The 18,593-nt window shown below is 35.9% G+C and overlaps 1 protein-coding gene across 1 annotated transcript in view; it reads right to left on the reverse strand.

Annotated features, from left to right (window-relative positions):
- Window positions 1–18,182, reverse strand: part of ZNF385B (zinc finger protein 385B) — a 340,422-nt gene extending 322,240 nt beyond the window's left edge. Inside the window, exon 1 of the mRNA XM_064484945.1 lies at window positions 18,095–18,182. The gene's annotated coding sequence lies outside the window, so the exon portion shown is untranslated. The remainder of the gene's footprint in view (window positions 1–18,094) is intronic.
- Between the last annotated feature and the right edge of the window lie 411 nt (window positions 18,183–18,593).

The raw sequence follows: 18,593 nt of genomic DNA on the forward strand, positions 1-18,593 counted from the left end.
AATACCTTGAACAGATGCTAAATTCTTTTGTCTGCTGGGGTCTTATATCGTCTGCCATTTATTTAATTAATTATATCATAAACTGTTAATTTGTCTTCCTAAAATTCTTGAATTAATAAAAACATAAAAATAAAAGGTAACAAATTAGAAGAAATTATTGCAGGAAATTTGAGAGATAAATGGTTAATAGCATTAATATGATAAATCATACAAGTCAACAAAAAAACTACCAAAACTCCAATGGAGAGCATGGAAAATGGGCAAAGAATATGAAGGGGAAATTCATAAAAGAAGAAAATAAAGTACTAATGTAAACATTAAAAAGTAATTTTCAGGGGGAGAGGATATAGCTCAAGTGGTAAAGTACATGCTTAGCATGCACAAGGTCCTGGGTTCAATCCTCAGTACCTCCTCTAAAAATAAATAAATAAAACTAATTACCCCCCCAAAAACAAAACAAATGTAATTTTCACCTCTGTAGTAATCAAAGTTTAAGAATTGAGATTCCACATATAAGTGATATCATATGACATTTGTCTTTGTCTGACTTACTTTACTTAATATGACTCTCTGGATCCATTCATGTTGCTGCAAGTGGCATTATGTCATTCTTTTTATGGCTGAGTAATATTCCACTGTATGTATGTATGTATGTATGTATGTATATATATACGTGTGTGTGTGTATACACCACATTTTCTTTATCTAGTCATCTGTCAATGGACACTTTGGTTGTTTCCACGTCTTGGGTATTGCTAATAGTGCTGCTATGAACATTAGGGTGCGTGTGTCTTTTTGAATTATATTTTTTTCCAGATATATGCCCAGGAGTGGGATTGCTCGATCATAGGGTAAGTCTATTTTTAGTTTTTTAAGGAACCTCCATACTGTCGTCCACAGTGGCTGTATCAGTTTACATTCCCACCATCATATTAAGCGTGAAGTAAGTTGGACAGAGAAAGACAAATGTCATATGATATCACTCATGTGGAATCTAAAAAAAATGATACAAATCTTATTTATAAACCAAAAATAGATTCACTGACATAGAAAACAAACTATGGCTACCAAAGGGGAAAGGGATAGGGGGGTGATAAATTAGGAGTTTGGGATTAACAGATACACATTACTATGCATAAAATAGATAAACAACAAGGACCTACTGTATAGCACAGGGAACTATATTCAATTTCTTGTACTAACATATAATGGAAAAGAATTTGAAAAAAAAATGTATGTATATGTATAGCTGAATTGCCTTGCTCTACACCCAAAAGTAACATTGTGAATCAACTATACGTCAATAAAAAATAAAATTTTAAAAAAGATATGAATAATACTATTTAATCATTAGCAAAGATTGTTTCATAAAATAATGTTTTTTAAAAGTCCTCAAAATTGAAAAGAATTTGAGGACAGAGGCACTCACACTTCCTATATAAATGGACAGAATCATTTTTTAAAAATAATTTGGCAGTATCTAATAAGAGTTATAGAACAGAGTATCCTTTGATGCAGCAGTTTCCTTTATACTCTAGCCTAGAATATAATCTGAAATGTAGTAAAAGATTTATGAACAAAGATATTCATCCTAGTTTTATTTATATCAAAAATAGAAACTAAGTAAAAATCCAATAAAATAATGAATCTATAAATCATAGCATAACCACAATATTGAATACTCTAGCTATTTAAAATAGTTATCTCCCAAACTGTTTAATGGCATGTGGAAAGTCTTAGGATATAAAATCAGGCAAATAGAAAGGAACACTTTAAAAGTCTATATTTAGCTGGATCCTAATCAGCAAAAATACATGAAGAAAAATATTGAATATAAACACACTTAATGATCATCTCTGAGAAGTGGGATTACCAGTGATTATTATTTTCTTCATTTCCTTATTCCCAAAATACATCTCTACTGTTTTTATCAAGCTAGATGGAAATATAAATTTGAGGACGGCTTGTGTTTTTGAGATGGGAAAACTATGAACAAACATTTATGAGCTGTAAGAAGCAATACAGAGGGAGAGAAGGAAGGCTTAAAAGGTGGGAACAGATGCTGTAAGAGTCCTGATTGGAAGGGGCATCAAGAGGTCAGGTGGAGAGAGAGAACTGCCTAAGAGGAACGTCTTTGCTTTGATACTTGTGAGGAGGAAGCACCAGATAGAGGCAGATACAGATAGATTTATAAGCAGGGAATGGGGATGGAACACTCAGGGAGCTAAGAAATATACACTTTGAGTACCTAGGTTCAGCATGAGGCAAGCTCATAAGCTGAGACTGAATGGATGTAGGGTGGTTAGGAAACTTGAGAAAAATGATAAGGATTTTGAAAGGGGAATAGGAGAGGGAGTTAATTAAAAATAGTGAAAAGAACTGCCTTGGTATTTCTACAATACATGTTAAGATCCTGAAATCATTTAGTTCTATCTTGTTCACCAGAGAACAAATTTATTAACATATCTGTGACGTATCTTGATTGTTAGTTGATTGATGCTGATTTTTTGATTCATTTAATACCACTCAAGCCCTTCACCAGCCAAGTCACCAATTCTCTGCTCATTTGCAAATCTAGCAGCCAATTCACAGTCCTCGTGTTATTTCATGTTTTATCAGTATATGGCATATTTAGGAATCCCTCATTCTTGAAAATTATAATTCACTTGCTTGTAATACACCACACTCCGTTGTTACCTCTACTGTACTGGTTAACCTTTCATAGACGTCTCTGTAATTGTTAAAGCGTTCCACGGCTCAGACTGTGCGCCTCTTCCCTACATTCATTCATTCACGGGATGATCTCTTTGAGTCTCTTGGCTTTAAACACTTTTTATACAATGACAACTTACCTATGTATTATATTACTTACACACACACCCATCAGCAGTTTCAGTCTTTCACTTGAACTTCAAATTTATATAGAACTGCTTACTCTACATACATGTCTATCAAATTGTCCACAAGCAAATTCCAAATTACTCCTCATCCCCAAATTACTTGCCCATTTAACTAAAAGAAAACCATTCATCTAGCTGTCCAAGCTGAAAACTTAGGAGTCATCGTTATTAGGTCTCCATCTCTTTTTGCCCTCTTCTAGTAGAGCTACAAATCCTATTTACTCTAGTTTTGAATCATCCCAGAATCTAGTTGTTTCCCACCACCTTCATTCTAGTTCAAGGTACAATCAATCATCTCTCACCTGGAATGCCTTGGTCCCCCAAGGGGCCTTCTCCATCACTTCTTATCCCCCTCAGTCTGTTCTCCTCTGCTCACAACTCTTTAATGACTTCTCATTTCATTCAAAGTAAAAACCAAAGTCTTTATGGAGGCCATTAAGCCAAATGGCCCAACTCCCTGCAAATCCTGACCTTGAATCTTCACATTTCTCCCCTTCACTCAACAGGACAAGCATCTTTCAGCTTTTCAGTCTCAGAGCATTCACACCCGCTGTTCCTTCTATTTGAAAAACTCTTTCCCCAGATTTTCCCAGGAGTCCTTCCACATCAGCCTCTGAGACTTCCATGATTACCCTTCATAAAAACCTAGGAACTCACTCCCTTACCCTGCTTTAGTTATTTTAATATATTTTTCCATAGCACATATCCCTACATAATATATGATATGTTTATGTATTTTCCCATTTTTACGCCCAAACTTAAGACTCAGAGCCAGATAGGTTTCTGTTTTATTTACTGTGATAGTCCTAGGACCTGTTATGTAGTAGGTGCTCATAAATATTTGAATATTTGGATGAAGTAGTGAATAAAATACTTTCCAATACCAACGATGTACTAGGTTGCCGTAGTGGGTGCTAGAACAGGAAATTAAGCATTTCCCTCTGAAAATTTCTCTGTAACTCAGGGTTCTTAGTTGTAAATAACAGGAACCATCCTGGAGTATTTTTTTTAAGGAAGTTACTGGCATAGTCAATGAGAGTTTTCCAGTCTGATTGGGAAGGAGAGAGACAGAGAGCAAGAGGCTCTTCTTTCTGCTTCGTTTTCCATATGGTAGATGATCAATTTCTCTAAAGACTGCACTAAGTGAAAAGCTTTCCCTAAATGGAACTTCAATGTTTGTCCTAGACACATTTTCTGAAACGTTACCCAACTAGCAATACCGAGAAAGTGACCAAGCAAAATATATATCTAAATAAAACTCACAATTTTTAAATATGAAATTTCAGAAATATTAACGATATCTTTCCAGATAGAATGTGTTAAACTTTGATTGCCATTCTCTCATTTCACTTTAATTTTTACAAGAAATGCACCAATGGACCAGGTGTAATTGATGGAAGATTTTTTTCCCTTTCTCTTCTTCATTAGCAACAAAATCACAAAAGTATAATTTCCAGATTCCCTGGAAGAAACAAGAACATACGATGTGTCCCAGATGGTGCTTTCCAATCTTTTACACACAAAAACGAAGCTTTCACCATGAAGAACAAATGACACATATCTGTCCTTCTAGATTCAGAGAGCTCTCAACTTCAAAATGGCAAGACAACTGCCCACCTTTTTATTGTCTTCTATCAAAATATTAAATTGTATCACTATTCTGTTACACATTATTTCTTCATTGGTCAATTATCATCATCAATAAAAGCCAATAGTAAAAGGTAGCACAAAGTGACATAGAACATTTAACCTAAAACATGGCAAAATTAAAAGTTGTTTTTTGAACTTCATGACATATTCTTTGCCAACTTCTCATCTGACCCTGTTGACTCAAGAAATATGTATGAAAGGCAATTTTCTCATCAAATTTACATGATCTCCTCAACGTTCACTTTTGCATAGGAAAGCAGAGTAAGTTCATGAAGTACCTTCTCTTAAACTACATGCAAATAATAAAAATGAGCCAGTATCAAAATCCTCTGTCTTACTCCAAATGTCATCATGTGAAATAATTGGTCTGAGTCACCCACCTCTAAGTCAAAGACCAAGAGAACATAAACCAAAAGTAGGAAAGCCAGACATCAGCTATAAAACAGTGGAGGGAAAAAGAGAATGAGAGCTTAACTATTTGTGCAGGCATTTCAGAGTGTGTGTGTGTGTGTGTGTGTGAATTTGAATTTGAATGGGTCCATATGTGTGTGTGCCCAAATTGAGGGGTTGTATTTGTATTTGTGTGTGTGCGCGCCTTTTGTTTTGAGCAGAAAAGAGAGTATGTGTACGTGTGTCCACCAGAGCAAGAGAAAGAAAGTGTGTGTATCTGCCTGAGCGAGAGTGTGTGTGTCACACTTGAGGAAGAAATGCATATTGGAGGGAGGGAGAGGACTGTATGTGTGTGGCAGGCTGAAGGAGTGAGTGAGTGTGTGTGTGTGTGTGTGTGTGTGTGTGTGTAAGTAACAGGTAGGAAGAACTAGTAAGTGTTCTCATTTTTCTGCATACTGTATAATAGGAATGTTTTCTAAGGAATCATGAAAGCACAGACAAGTTTATTAAAATCTGCCTTTTCATAAGGGCAGGTACTTCCAAATGTTGAAATTAAACTCAAAAGAAATTATATGTGAAAAATATACTAAAATGATTTAGCAGGAAGATATGAAAAATTCAGTTAATTTAAACATTACCACTTTATATGTTAGCAGAATGCTATTTTTCTTTCAGTTTAAAATAATGTGATATAATGAACGAATTTTTCCTTCACTTAATGGCTCTTTAAATCAGTATTACAATTGATTGTCTCTTGATTAAACATCACTTTATTTTAAATTAGGGTTTAACAGCTAAATAATTTCTGAATGTCACAATTAAATCCCTTGCTAGTACGTTAATGTGATACATAAACATAAAATACACCCTTGCCAGAAACATTTCAACTTTTAAAACTAGGTACCATGAAGCACTGATACCGTGTGCAGGCTTATAAGTGAATTTTGATTCCTACAACACACTTCAGGTCAGTTCACTCTGCCTTGCTCTCCAGGGCTGACTGGAAGGGGATGTACCACACACAGGTAAACGGAAAGGAGAGAAACGTTCTCATCTTCGATGCTGGTCTAATGCCCATTAGATTTTATAAGCCCAAGATAAACCTGGAAAAATATCCAACTCATGCAAGGAGCTGCTCTTCCCCAAAGTTTCAGTTCAAAAGCTTCTTCATCAGATGGAAAGTAACAAAGGCAGGCTTTCTTTTTAGAACTCAGCTAGTATTTTGGTGTGTTTTCTGCCAGCATCTCATAGATACGTGTGCATAAATATATGCACGTCTATAAACACACACATAAAAATTTGCTCCACAATCTAATGTCACCTTGCTTTATTTTCCTCAAATAAAGTCTAGCTCTGAGTATGTGTTTACTAACAGTATTTGTTATTTCACACTCCTTCCTGTCCTGGTCTTACAAGAGCACCAAGAAATTCAGCGAACTTAAGAATGGATTCTCTCTTTCAGTCTGTGTGGTCACCACAGAGATGCTGGTGTCTAAACCCCAAGGACAGGTCAAAGGAAGGCAGCTCCACTCCCTCCATGCCAGTGTAGACTCTGGAACACAGGACTTCCCCTCGTGATACCACTTTCCCCTCCCCCACATCATCCCTCCATCACCCACAGGCCCTGTCACCTCCCAGGATCCCCACGGCAGTGACAGTGGGCCTCTGCCACTCTCCTTTCTGCTTCATAACCCGTAACTCTAGGTGGGACCTTCGGCCTCTTTCAAGTTGTGAAACCCCATTTTCTCCTGGGCAACCTAATTTAATGCCCCCTCAGAGGTTAAAACCCAAAATCTCTTTAGTTTTCCCTCTGGAAAGGGAAAATATGAGACACTCAGGCTCTTTAAAAAAAATAATTTTGGCCCTCTCCTTCCTGGGAGAAATGGGAAATAGGTATGCTTTTGACAACAGCAGTCAACATTTCTGAGATTCTATTACTACATTACTTTTGCCTGTGTTTACAGACTTCTGGATACTCTGTCATATATGAATTCTACTTTGTTCAAATTAACAACTAGATATATTGCTTCAGGCACTTATCCTGGAAAGGTTTCTAGAGGTGAAAGAAAAATGCACTGAGAATATTTTTTGAAAATATAACTAGCAAATCTTTGAAGATAAGTTTATCTCATATTTCCAGACTTTTCAGACTCCCTGGGAGTAGGAATACATGTACGTGTATGGGAATGTATATGTGTGTAGGCATGTTTATGCACCACACTGATGTGCTTTCTGAGCTATAAGAGCTTTTGTATAAAAGTTTAATAATTTTCTGTAGTAGTTATTAAAAATCTCTTTTCCAGTTTACTATGAACTTTGGTTTTGTTAATGAGAATTACCATGCAAAAAATTTCATCAAGATTTTCAAGTATACCTGCATAACATTACACAGGGTATTGGCATAACTTTTAATCTCTTCTGACTGTGGCCATCGTCCTTTTCTTTTTCACAAATGTATTTATTTGTGCTTTTCTCTCTTGCTCCTTTTTTATTCCATTGACAAAAGGTTTATCTCATTGTCTGATTTTAAATCAGTCTTAGATTCAACAAGTTGACTCTTTCTCTATTTTCTAATACTAAATTCTGTATTTCATCTTTAACATTAATTTATTCTTACTGCTTAATTTCAGTTTACTGCTGTTCTGTTTCAGAATTTTTGTTCCTCCCAAGTATCTAGAGTTGAATGTATCACTCATTTATTTTCAAATTTTATTTTTAAACAATAAAACCTTTTAGTGTTACAAAATTATCTATAAATACTTTTTTGGTTGCAAAGCATAACTTTGATATGCAATTTTCTTCTTTAATTACTTTCTTATAAAAGTCTTTAGTTGTATGTTTAACTTTTTCTTTGACCTGAAGGGAATGTTTGCTTTTTCCTGTGAACACCCTAAGTTTGGAGAAGAGTTTTGTGAATGGGATGGAGGCTCTATCTAAGACATTAAAACCTTAGTGATATGATTAGCTATTGATAAGTCTTAATTTATTAGTCCATGTCTCTTCCATGTTTCAATCTTAGAAATCACTGCAAAAATTTCTTATTTGTGTATGTCAGACTAACCTATCAAAAAGAAGACTTCAAATGGAACTTTTAGCAAAAGTTCTTTACCATTTTTTTTCCTCTTTTATTCAGAGTACAGATTGAAAGAAAGACTGCTCATGGTTACAAGAAGTTCCCGCCAAGAGCTGTAACTGGTGAGTGGACACAACTTCCAGTCCTCAGAGCACAGCATCCTTTTTCTTCCCACCTGTCTACACCACCCACTTAAGTACTAACCACAAACTGAGTCATTGGAGGGTAATTTATAAAAGCCTCATGATTAAATTTCTTTAATGCCATTTAATGTTAGAAATGTTCACATTAATCATTTCAAGTATCCTGTTAGACACTTGGGTTTCCTCCAACAAAGGAAGAATGGGGAGTTCAGCAGTGGGGAACAGAGTAGGGGCTGCTGAGCAAGGAAGGAAAGCCTCCAACTCAGAGTTTAGCTATTTTTACATTTTATACCCATTGATTGAAAGCCTACACTAAAAACAATACTCTTGTTAAATAACTTTTGGTTACAACTCTTCACAGTTTCACACACAATTCTTCAGACATTTGACAGAGATCAAAATAAGAAGCAATTTAAAGATGTCATTCCTTATCTAGACATTTTACTAAGACATACTTCACTTGAGATGGACTAAATGACAACCTGCTTCCCCGCTTGGCACGTGTCAGGTAAACTAGCCTTCACAGTTCAGCCTTGACCAAAGTTCTCGCAGAATATGATTAATGATATATTCCAAACCAAAGTCCCCAAGGAAAACATCTCTTAATTCTTACTATCCTAATAAAATGGTATAGTTCATAATTCATTAATATGACTGGAGTGACAGAACAGGCTGCCAGGGGAAAAAAAAGTGCCTGTATCATGTCCAAAGGGATGAAGCTGAGATAATTCATGACTGATACCACAAGCTTAAAATTCACCGTGCTCTGCTGAATAATACAAGGTTTCCTATAGAAAAGAAATAGCAACACACATATTAAGTTCCACTATTTGAGGAAAATGATCACTTCCAAAGAAACCTGTAAAATTCTTATTCCGTAATTAATGTTCTGGGTTTCCGTGAAAGAAAATTTCCTACATAATAGACTTCTAAAATACATATCATACTGAGGTAGTGAGTTAAATAAAAGTCTACTGAGCACAGAGATTCATGAAGGACAGTGGGAAAGGGTGGGCTGACAGGCTTTTGTCTCTCTCCTCCACATTTCTTATGTCTCCTCTTCTAAGAGGATGCCTGTCACTCCTGTTAACCATGTATTTTCCAAGTATGAGGCCATTCCACAGTTTATAGTTATTAAATTAACAGAGCTTAGTATGTCACTTGACTCAAAACTAGCTTTGTCAATAAAGGCAACAGACTAACATGTAAAACAAATTATACTTGGTAAAGTACTTCATAGATCCAAAATAGCATAAAGATAATAATGATGGAAACCATAATATTCTGTCGGACTCAGTCTAATTCTGATTAGCAGCAGCAACACAGACCTTGATGATCAAGAGAGTTTGGTGGAGTCCTGCACTTAGGGAAGGTACCGTTCTTAAGCCAAGAAGGGTATTTGTGTTCTGAAGGTCTTTTCTACATACTGAACCTAATTTTCCTAGACTTTTGAACTTTAATCTGTAGCTGAAGCTGGCATGTGAGTACCTCATGGCTGTAAAGATAGAACAGAGTGAAAGGCCCTGAAGTGAAAGGCCAAAGATGCCAAATCATTAAACCCAAAAATTTAGGTCATTGGAATACATTTTCCATTCTACAGAATTATTCTCTTGCACACAAAAATGAACATATCAAAACAGGAATTGTAGACTTATAGGAGCACGCCACCCATTATGTATAAAGCAGGATACCAGCCTTGGACCTTTGGTAAAAAATTTTCTGGGAAAAAGGGCCAGAAGTTTTAAAAGTTCTGTTAGTGGTTATATAACGTTGGAAGTTGTGTGAGAGAAAAAAGCAGGTTCTAGCCTGTATATGGAAAATTTCCTGTACAGATGGGTTCTCTCTATTTGGGAAGGGAAAAAAAAGCAATAAAAATAATCTAGTGTTCAAGAGCTCAAAATTCATGAGTCAAAAGATAACTTTGCACCGGTCATGAAGTCCGAGCCAAAGAAGTATTCCAATTTACTAACCTTGATTCCATGAGAGAGATAAACAAGTGAGGTAATGAGAGGGAGACCCATTCTTCTGCCTGGATCTTGTCCCCACAAATCAAATTCTTCAGTTACCATAAAATGCGGAATACAATTGCTATTCCCTACCACACAGCTGCAGTGCAAGTCTCACAAACAGGTGAATTTTAATTATAGATAAAAAGATGAGGATACTTGCTATGACCAGGCAAATTTCCTTTTAGATCTAGCTATCTCATCCAGGCCACCCAAGGACACACACAGCTGAGTTCATTTTTAACTACTTAGCTTTTTGTCAGAATTTGGTTCACTATCAAATGTGTTTGCAACATTTTTCTTAACACTTCTTTCTCTTTATTCCCATTGTTTCTCTTTGTACAGAAGCATCCTGACCTGGACAGTTTTTCTTACATTTATTTTTACTCTTCATCCTGCCTCTACCTCCCTAATCTAATACCCAGACTCGAAGCCCTTCCTATACCAATCATAGAAATAGCATGCCATTCCTCAAGTGATGGTCCTTAAATATTTGCAAATTAAGTAGTTTGCAATTATTTAAAAATCTAGTATTAATTAGTAAGTCTTTGGTCACAAGTAAGTGAAATTCCAACTCAAAATCTTGAGCAATAAAAGCTATTAATAAAGATAATTGCAGCAAGTGTTACTTTTTAAAAAGCAAGAAAAGTTATTGCTTCATGTAGCCAAAAACTCCAGGGACAGAGTTTGGCTTGATCAAGCAGCTGAAAAAAGTCACCAACACGATGTTTCTATCTGTACTTTAGGGTGTTGTATTCACCCTATGGCTTGATCTGATCTTCAGATGATCTGTAGCACCTCCTAAAGCTATAGCTTCAATTACTTCCAGTAGGAAAGTCAGAGTCTGTTTCCCCAGTAGCTCAATTAAAATGCCAGTATCTAGTCTATTAGTACATGTCTGGACCATGTGACCACCACTTAAAAAAAAATAATGTGGCTAAGGGCATGGAAAACACAATTTAAGCCAATCAGGGCCCTTTTGGAGATGAAAAAGAGGTCTGTGATATCTAAACTTCATGGTTAGGAAATGTGGAGCACTGTATTTGGAAGAGAAGGGATACTTGGGAGTCAACCAACAAATGTTGACTACAAAATTAAATCCTTAATATTTATCAAGTTGTTAGTCTTCTGCACTTTCCATTCCTTATAATATCCCACACAGAACAGCCTAACATTCTCTATACAGTAGATGTAATAGGGATAATGATATTAGTGAAGCACAAACATACAGAGAATAAATGCGAAATACATGCTTGCTAAACTAACAATATATTTGGGGATCACAAGGTGAGAAGGAAATATAATTCATGACCAGAGACCCATGTGTTGCTTTTTGTTATTGTTACTGCTCTTGTTTTTGTTTCTGTTTTCACTTCTAAAGAACCATTTGAATCACACTTGGAAAGGACATTTGGTTCTTTATTATTTTAATTGTTATTTCATAATTTTATTGGAGGACAAAAATAAAAGTTAAAAATATGACTTTTAAATAGGGTAGTCATCCATGCTGGTTTACCCAGAAGATTCCTGGTGTATGACTTTTCCCTGGGGAACTATTAATAACACTCACTTCCACTCTCCAGACAGTCCTGCTCTGGACAATAAATTATATAGTCAGTCTAATTTTAAATAAATGTCAAACATCTATATTATATTCTAAAAGAAACTGGGGACAAGAAAACTACCTAATCAAATAAAAGTAAAGTTAAATAGGCATACTCTTTGTATGAGTTTAAAAAACAAGTTTACGCCTAACATCTGAAAGGAAACTCATTTGAAGCCACAATTGTTGTGCTTTAGGGAATCTGGATTAAAACTCATCATTATCTTTCTGTTAATACTATTCCCTGGACCAATCAGTGGTCATATGGTGTTTACAGACTGGACACTGAGCTGACTTGAATGGCCTTTGTATTGCAATACAATCAGATTATGTCTAATCTAAATGCTGTGTGTCCTTTATAGAACAGACAAATCCTAATCCTCCATTTACAAAAGCAAAGCCAGTCCAGTCTCTGATAGCTATCTATTCATTTTTTTCTCTCTCTCTCTTTTTAATTTTGAAGTGACAGGAATTAAATTTTAAATTTACTATCTAAAGGTCTAAAAATAAGGATTTGGAAGTTTTAAGCTGTAGTTAAAGCACTTTTTTAATAGCCTAAAATATGTTATTACAAAAACACAATTCTTTTCCTTCTAAAGAATACAGATGAACAAAATAAACTACCCCCACTATTCTAAAATAATCAAGAAAGCTTAAAAAGCATCTCATTTCCTCTTTTCTAAATCACTCGAGAGTTTATCATGAAGCTCAGATCAGTTAGCTATAGCTTTATCAGTTAAGCAGTAACGATGTTTTAAAGCACAAGTCCCCACAAGATGACTCACCAAACCACTCTGAAATGAGCCTTTCTGCCTTTTGCCATTTCATTACACTATAGTCGGGCCCTGCTTCCCCATGAGCCTTTGAGTTTTGGTGCCATTTTCAAGGAAGTGAGGGAGGCGGGGGATGAAGTGTGGTTGATGGCAGTACTCCCTCCCCTCCTTAACTCCCGCTTTCACCATCTGCCAGCCCAACTTTCTGCTCTTTCACTGCCATCCCCTTCCTCCCAGGATCCTAGAATTCGTTGTCAATATCCTGATGCCATCTCCTCCCTCAGCTCTGCAGGCTTCAGTGAGACTAAATTTGGGGGTTGTTCCTTTCTAAATTTTACATTGTCTCTGTGAGTCACATGACCTGGAAATGAGAGTCTAAAATTAGAAGAGAATAGATAGATAAAGAAGTAATTGAAGTATAAAGTACAGCTCTCCAAAAGGTAGGTACCACCCTCACACATCACAGAGTTTAGAGTTTGGAACTGTCTTACAGGAATGGAGTTCAATGTTCAAATGAGTAAGAGAAATTTTTCTAAAGGCATTAGGAAGGGAAAGAGTGTTTCCACAAAGACTGATAGCACACTATTTGTTAATGCAACTCTGTGAAACCACAAATAAAACAACAACGAAACAAGCAAGGGCTTTGATGTGCTCTTGGGTTTTCTTCAGGGATGGATGTGGAGACAGGCTTGTTAACCAAAACGAAAAGGTGACATTTCAGCACTATCTCGAAGACTGATTTCATTCCTGTTAAAATACTCAGACATCACTTTCCCCAGACCCGTCCATCTCTATGAAGCAAAGAGTTCTACTGAGAGCTCTGCTGAAAAGCAAAAATATTCTTGAGATGTACCTTTAAAATATGCAGCACCCTTACTTAAAACAGGGAGTCAGTAGGAAAATATTTCTCCACCATGCAAACAACCGGTCTGTATCTAAAATAAACTATTGGTTTTGTTTTGTTGTTTTAATCTGCTTTATAAATGATCCAGAATAAAATCTCTGCCTAGACTCCTCTCACTCCCTAACACTTACCCACAAAATATATACTAAAAATAAACATCAATTGCTTTTGTATCTATAAATAATGTAATAAGAAAGGTAAATTTGAAGCTAAAAATTCATAAGGCATACTTCAAAAACAAATTTAGTTGACTTCTGGTTTATGTATCAATTCAAAACATTCAAATCCTTCATCCATTCAATATTTATTAAGTTCCTACCATGTTCTAAAAACTATAGTAGACAAGACAAATGGGAAACTCACCCTACCTTTAATGATGTTAAAATCTAACAGAGAGACATATAATTAAGGAGGTAAAATAATACAGTATAAGAGACTGATAAATGCTTTCAGCTGCCCTCAATTTACTAACAGCTGTTAGATTTGCCTATCTTTAAGCTTCCTAAGAGTAGATTTATACAGTGTTTATTCTTTTGTGAGTTTTGTCCATGTTGTTGTTTGTAGTTTTTAACCATTCATTTCCATTTACCTATGTTATTCTCTCATATGAATATATCACAGTTTATTTATCCAGTCTACTGTAAATTGACACTTGAGTACTTTCCAGTCGGGGCCAATATAAATGATGCTGCTATGAACATCCTGTGTTTTGGGGACACAGGTATACATCCTTGTGGAACTGCTGGGTCTGCCTATTTACTTATTGTTTGTAACATTGATACTTTCAAACAAAGAGCAAACTTAAGATGGGAATATGTGGGAAACCACAAAAGAACAAAAGTGGTAAAAATACATTCTATAAATAATAGCTGGACCAAAATGTAAACACTGTTCATTAAATTGATTATTAATTATTTCACCATGAGCCCACCACTATCACATATCATTTAAGAATAAGGGCCTTCTTTTGGGAAACTCTTTATTAAAAGTACAACATGAACCCATTTCTGCTCTGCAGCTTAAGTAAAATTTTTAAAAGAACAAATCTTTTATTCAGTTTTATCTTTCAGATAATTTGCTTCCAGATTAGGCAAACCATCATAGTGTGAGTGGCTCCATTAATGCTGAAAAAAAAATGTACCAAGAGAATCTAAAAGGAAACATTCACAGAAGAAATGGCTCTTGGTTTTCATGAAGTTTGAGAGCTTGAAAAATACAAATCACTTCAAGAAGAACTTTAAAACTTTTCCTTTAAATAGGCCTATGTAACCAAACCACTGGCAACTGAAAATATTTCAAAAGATTTGCATGATTTGAAATATATGGGTTTTATGAATTGTCTGGGCTCTATGCCTGGAATTTTTCCCAGTGATCGTCTCACGTTTTTATTCCTAGGATCAATAATGTCCACAGATGTTACGACTTGTTAGCCAAGTACAGTGATTTAAAAGGAAAGATAGAAAGAGAGGAAGCAGTGGGGAGGAGGAAAGGGAAGGAGCGAGACAGAGACAGAGAGGAAGGAAGGAAGGAATGAACGGAAGGAGAAAGGGAGGAAGGGAGGGAGAGAGGAAGGGAGTTAAACATTTCAACAATTTCCCCAAACCAGTAACTCAAAGGATAGATTTTTCAAAAAAATAGAAGTGGTAAAACAGTGGAAATGCTTGCACAATAACTATATGAAACATTCTACTGAATAACCCAGTCTTAGCTAAGAAATACAACCAGTGCTAAATCATATGCACCATTCCATAGTCTTTCCAAATCATCCTAAAATGTAATAAAAGACCAAAAGTCAAAATGTTTCCCTGATAAACAGTTCTATGTTCCTGATGATACTTCTCCAGATAGGCAAAGAGACTCTGTTCACTGAAAAGGAATTAAATATTCTCCCAGGTCTTCAGTGATTAAAATGTCTTCTTAAAAATTTCTCAGGATTAAGGTTAGTTCACTTACTAGAGAGAAATTTAATGAACTAACAACTGGAAATCCACATGCAAAAAAAAAAAACAAAAAAAAACTCTAGATACTAACCTTTCACAAAAATTAACTCAAAATGGATTATAGACATAACTGTAAAACACAAAACTATGAATATTCTAGAAAATAACAGGAGAAAATCTCAGTGATCTTGGATTTGGCAGTAAGTTTTTAGATGCAGCACCAAAAGCATGATTTGTGAAAGAAAAAAATTGATAAGTAGAACTTCACTGAAATTGAAAACTTCTGCTCTGTGAAAACACTGTTAAGAGAAGAAAAAGCAAGCCACAGACTGGGAGAAAATATTTGCAAAACACATATCTGATAAAGAACTTGAATCTAAAATGTGCAAAAACACTCTCTCAAAACTCAATACTCAATAAGAAAAGAAACAATCCAGCTTAAAAAGGGCAAAAGATCTGAGTAGACACCTCACCAAGAAAATATACAGATGGCAAATAAGCATATGAAATGATACTCCAAAGCATATATCATCAAGGAAAATAAAACAAGATACCACTACACACCTATTGGAATGGCCTAAATCTGGAACACTGATGACACCAAATGCTGGTGAGGATGTGGAGCAGCAGGAAATCTCATCCATTGCTGATAGGAATAAACAATGGTACAGCCACTTTGAAACATAGGCAATTTCTCAGAGAGCTAAACATAGTCTTACCATATGATCCAATAATTTTGCTCCTAGGTATTTACCCAAATAAGTTGAAAACTTCTGTTCACCCAAAGCCCTGCACACAAATGATTATTGCAGCTTTATTCATAATTGCCAAAACCTGGAAGCAACTAAGATGTCTTTCAATTGGTGAATGGGTAAAGAAAATGTGGCATATCCATCCAATGGAATAGTATTCAGCAATGAAATGAGCTATCAAGCCAGAAAAAGTCATGGAAGAATTTTAAATGCATATTGCTAAGTGAAAAAAGGCAGTCTGAAAAGGCCATATACTATATGATTCCCAACTGTATGACGTTCTAGAAAAGGCAAAACTATGGAGACAGTGAAAGATAAGTGGCTTCCAGTGGTTGTGAAGGGGAGGGAGAGGGAGAGGGAGAGGGAGAGATGAATTGGTGGAGCACAGGAGATTTTTATAGCAGTGAAACTATTCTGTATAAGACAGTAATGATAGATAACAGTAAGCATTTGGCAAAACCCATAGAACAGTACAATACAAAGAGTGAACTCTAATATAAACATGGACTTCAGTTAATAGTAATGTACAAATACTGGTTCATCAGTTGTAACAAATGCACCACACCAATGTGATGTTAACAAACAGGAGAAACTGAGGAGTAGGAGAGGGTATGTAGAGAACTTTGCACTTTCTCAATTTTTCTGTAAACCTAAAACTGCTCTAAAAAATAAAGTCTGTTAAGAGAAAACATTAAGTGAACTCATTTTAACTTTCATGCAGTTAAAATATGTATAAATATACCACAATATGATGAAACGGAAAACAAGAGAAATTACACTTGAATTCTGAACTTAAGATACCTAGTCTATACAGACTTCCTTTCCAGGCAGTATTAGTAGTAATAATAGTAACAACAATGATAACAATGATGATGGTGGTGGTGGCAGAGGGTAACAGATACTGTGCATTTATAAAGTGCCAGGCACCATGTTGGATTTTATGCATCTTCTAATCTAATCCTCACATAACTTCATGAGATATGTATTGTTACCCTTGCTTTTCAAATAAAGAAATAGGAACTCTCCCAATTCACATAGCCAGTAAATGGTGAGTGGGTATGCACCCCATCACACACTCTTAATCACAGTGCTACTTTGCATTTTATTGCAAAGTGCAGACCCAATAAAATTACATGAATGTGTCCCAAGGGTTCCAAATTTATTAGATTAGGTCACTTGAAAAAAAAATAGGTAAAAGTGGGCTTATCTAAATAATGTTTTTTTTTTAAATCTATCAGTGACCTATACATACTTGACTATATCTGCATAAAATGAAACTGTAATCTCTAATTTTCTAGAAGCAGTCATCCTTGCAAGCAGATACCAATGATTTCATAGCCCAGAAATTTGCTTAAATATTCCTTTCAAAAGAAAAAAAGAGGTCATTTCAGTGATAGAAAGTCATAGGTGTGTGGACTAAGAGGTCAAGCCCTGGGCCAGGAGTGAGGAGACCTGTGTTGTGTTCCAAGCTCTGCCACTCCTGTGCCAAGCATGTCTGTCTCTTGGGATCTTCATTTAAAGAGACTGATAAAGAAAATCTCTGAGTACCTTCTAGTTCTCTGATTCGGTCATTTGGGATCTTGAAGATTATTAACCCTTCTGACAGAAAAAAACAACTCAGTCATAAAGCATGAAGAAATGGTGATGGGGGTGGTGCATCACGTCAATTTAGGCAACACTGCCTTAGCGTAGCAGCATCTAACAGTGGGTCTGATGTTCTGCCTCTTTCCATAGACAAGTCTTAGAGTGGCAGAATATTCAGTGCAATTAAATTGTGTTAGTATTAGGAAGATGAGCTCCAGCTGGTATCTGGAGGGATTCTGGATAATCAGGGCCCTGTACAAAACTGAAAAATAGGAAAAAAAAAATCTGGCCTTGTGCTATGTTTACAAAGGAATCTCCCTCCTCCTACCAATGCCCTCCACTGCCGGCTCCCTCCTCCCTCGCTTCCACAGCTCACCGGGCATCCATCCCAGGATGTTCCTTGAAGTTTTCTATGTGCTACAAAATGTTCACCTCTTCCTTTAAAAATGGAGTCTTGCTGCAGCTCCTCTAGGATTTAGAAGGAAAGCAAACAGATTAGACTGCAGTATAAACGGCTGAAAGGAGCTTAACCCTTCCAGGGTCCATATTTGCATCTTTAAAATGTTAATATACATACACCTTTCAAAAATGGGAAATTTGGATAAGTAAGAGGAAGCATTGTGGGCTTTTAAAAATTGATCCGTTTTTAGGAAAGGAAAGAGCATTATTCTAGGACATCCTGCCTTTATTACCTACTAGACCTTAGCCTAGTGAATCAGAAAAACAAAACCAGACACCAAGCAACCCACCACCCCACTTCTGAAAGACTGCTAATCCAAATCCAAGCCACCCTGCAAGATGCCAGGGTGTACGTGTTCTTCAGGCTCACATTTAAATTGCTAGCCTAAACTCTCAACTATACATTTTATGATAAT

This window comes from Camelus dromedarius, chromosome 4 (genome assembly GCF_036321535.1).
Source record: "Camelus dromedarius isolate mCamDro1 chromosome 4, mCamDro1.pat, whole genome shotgun sequence".
Taxonomy (NCBI): Eukaryota; Metazoa; Chordata; class Mammalia; order Artiodactyla; family Camelidae; genus Camelus; species Camelus dromedarius.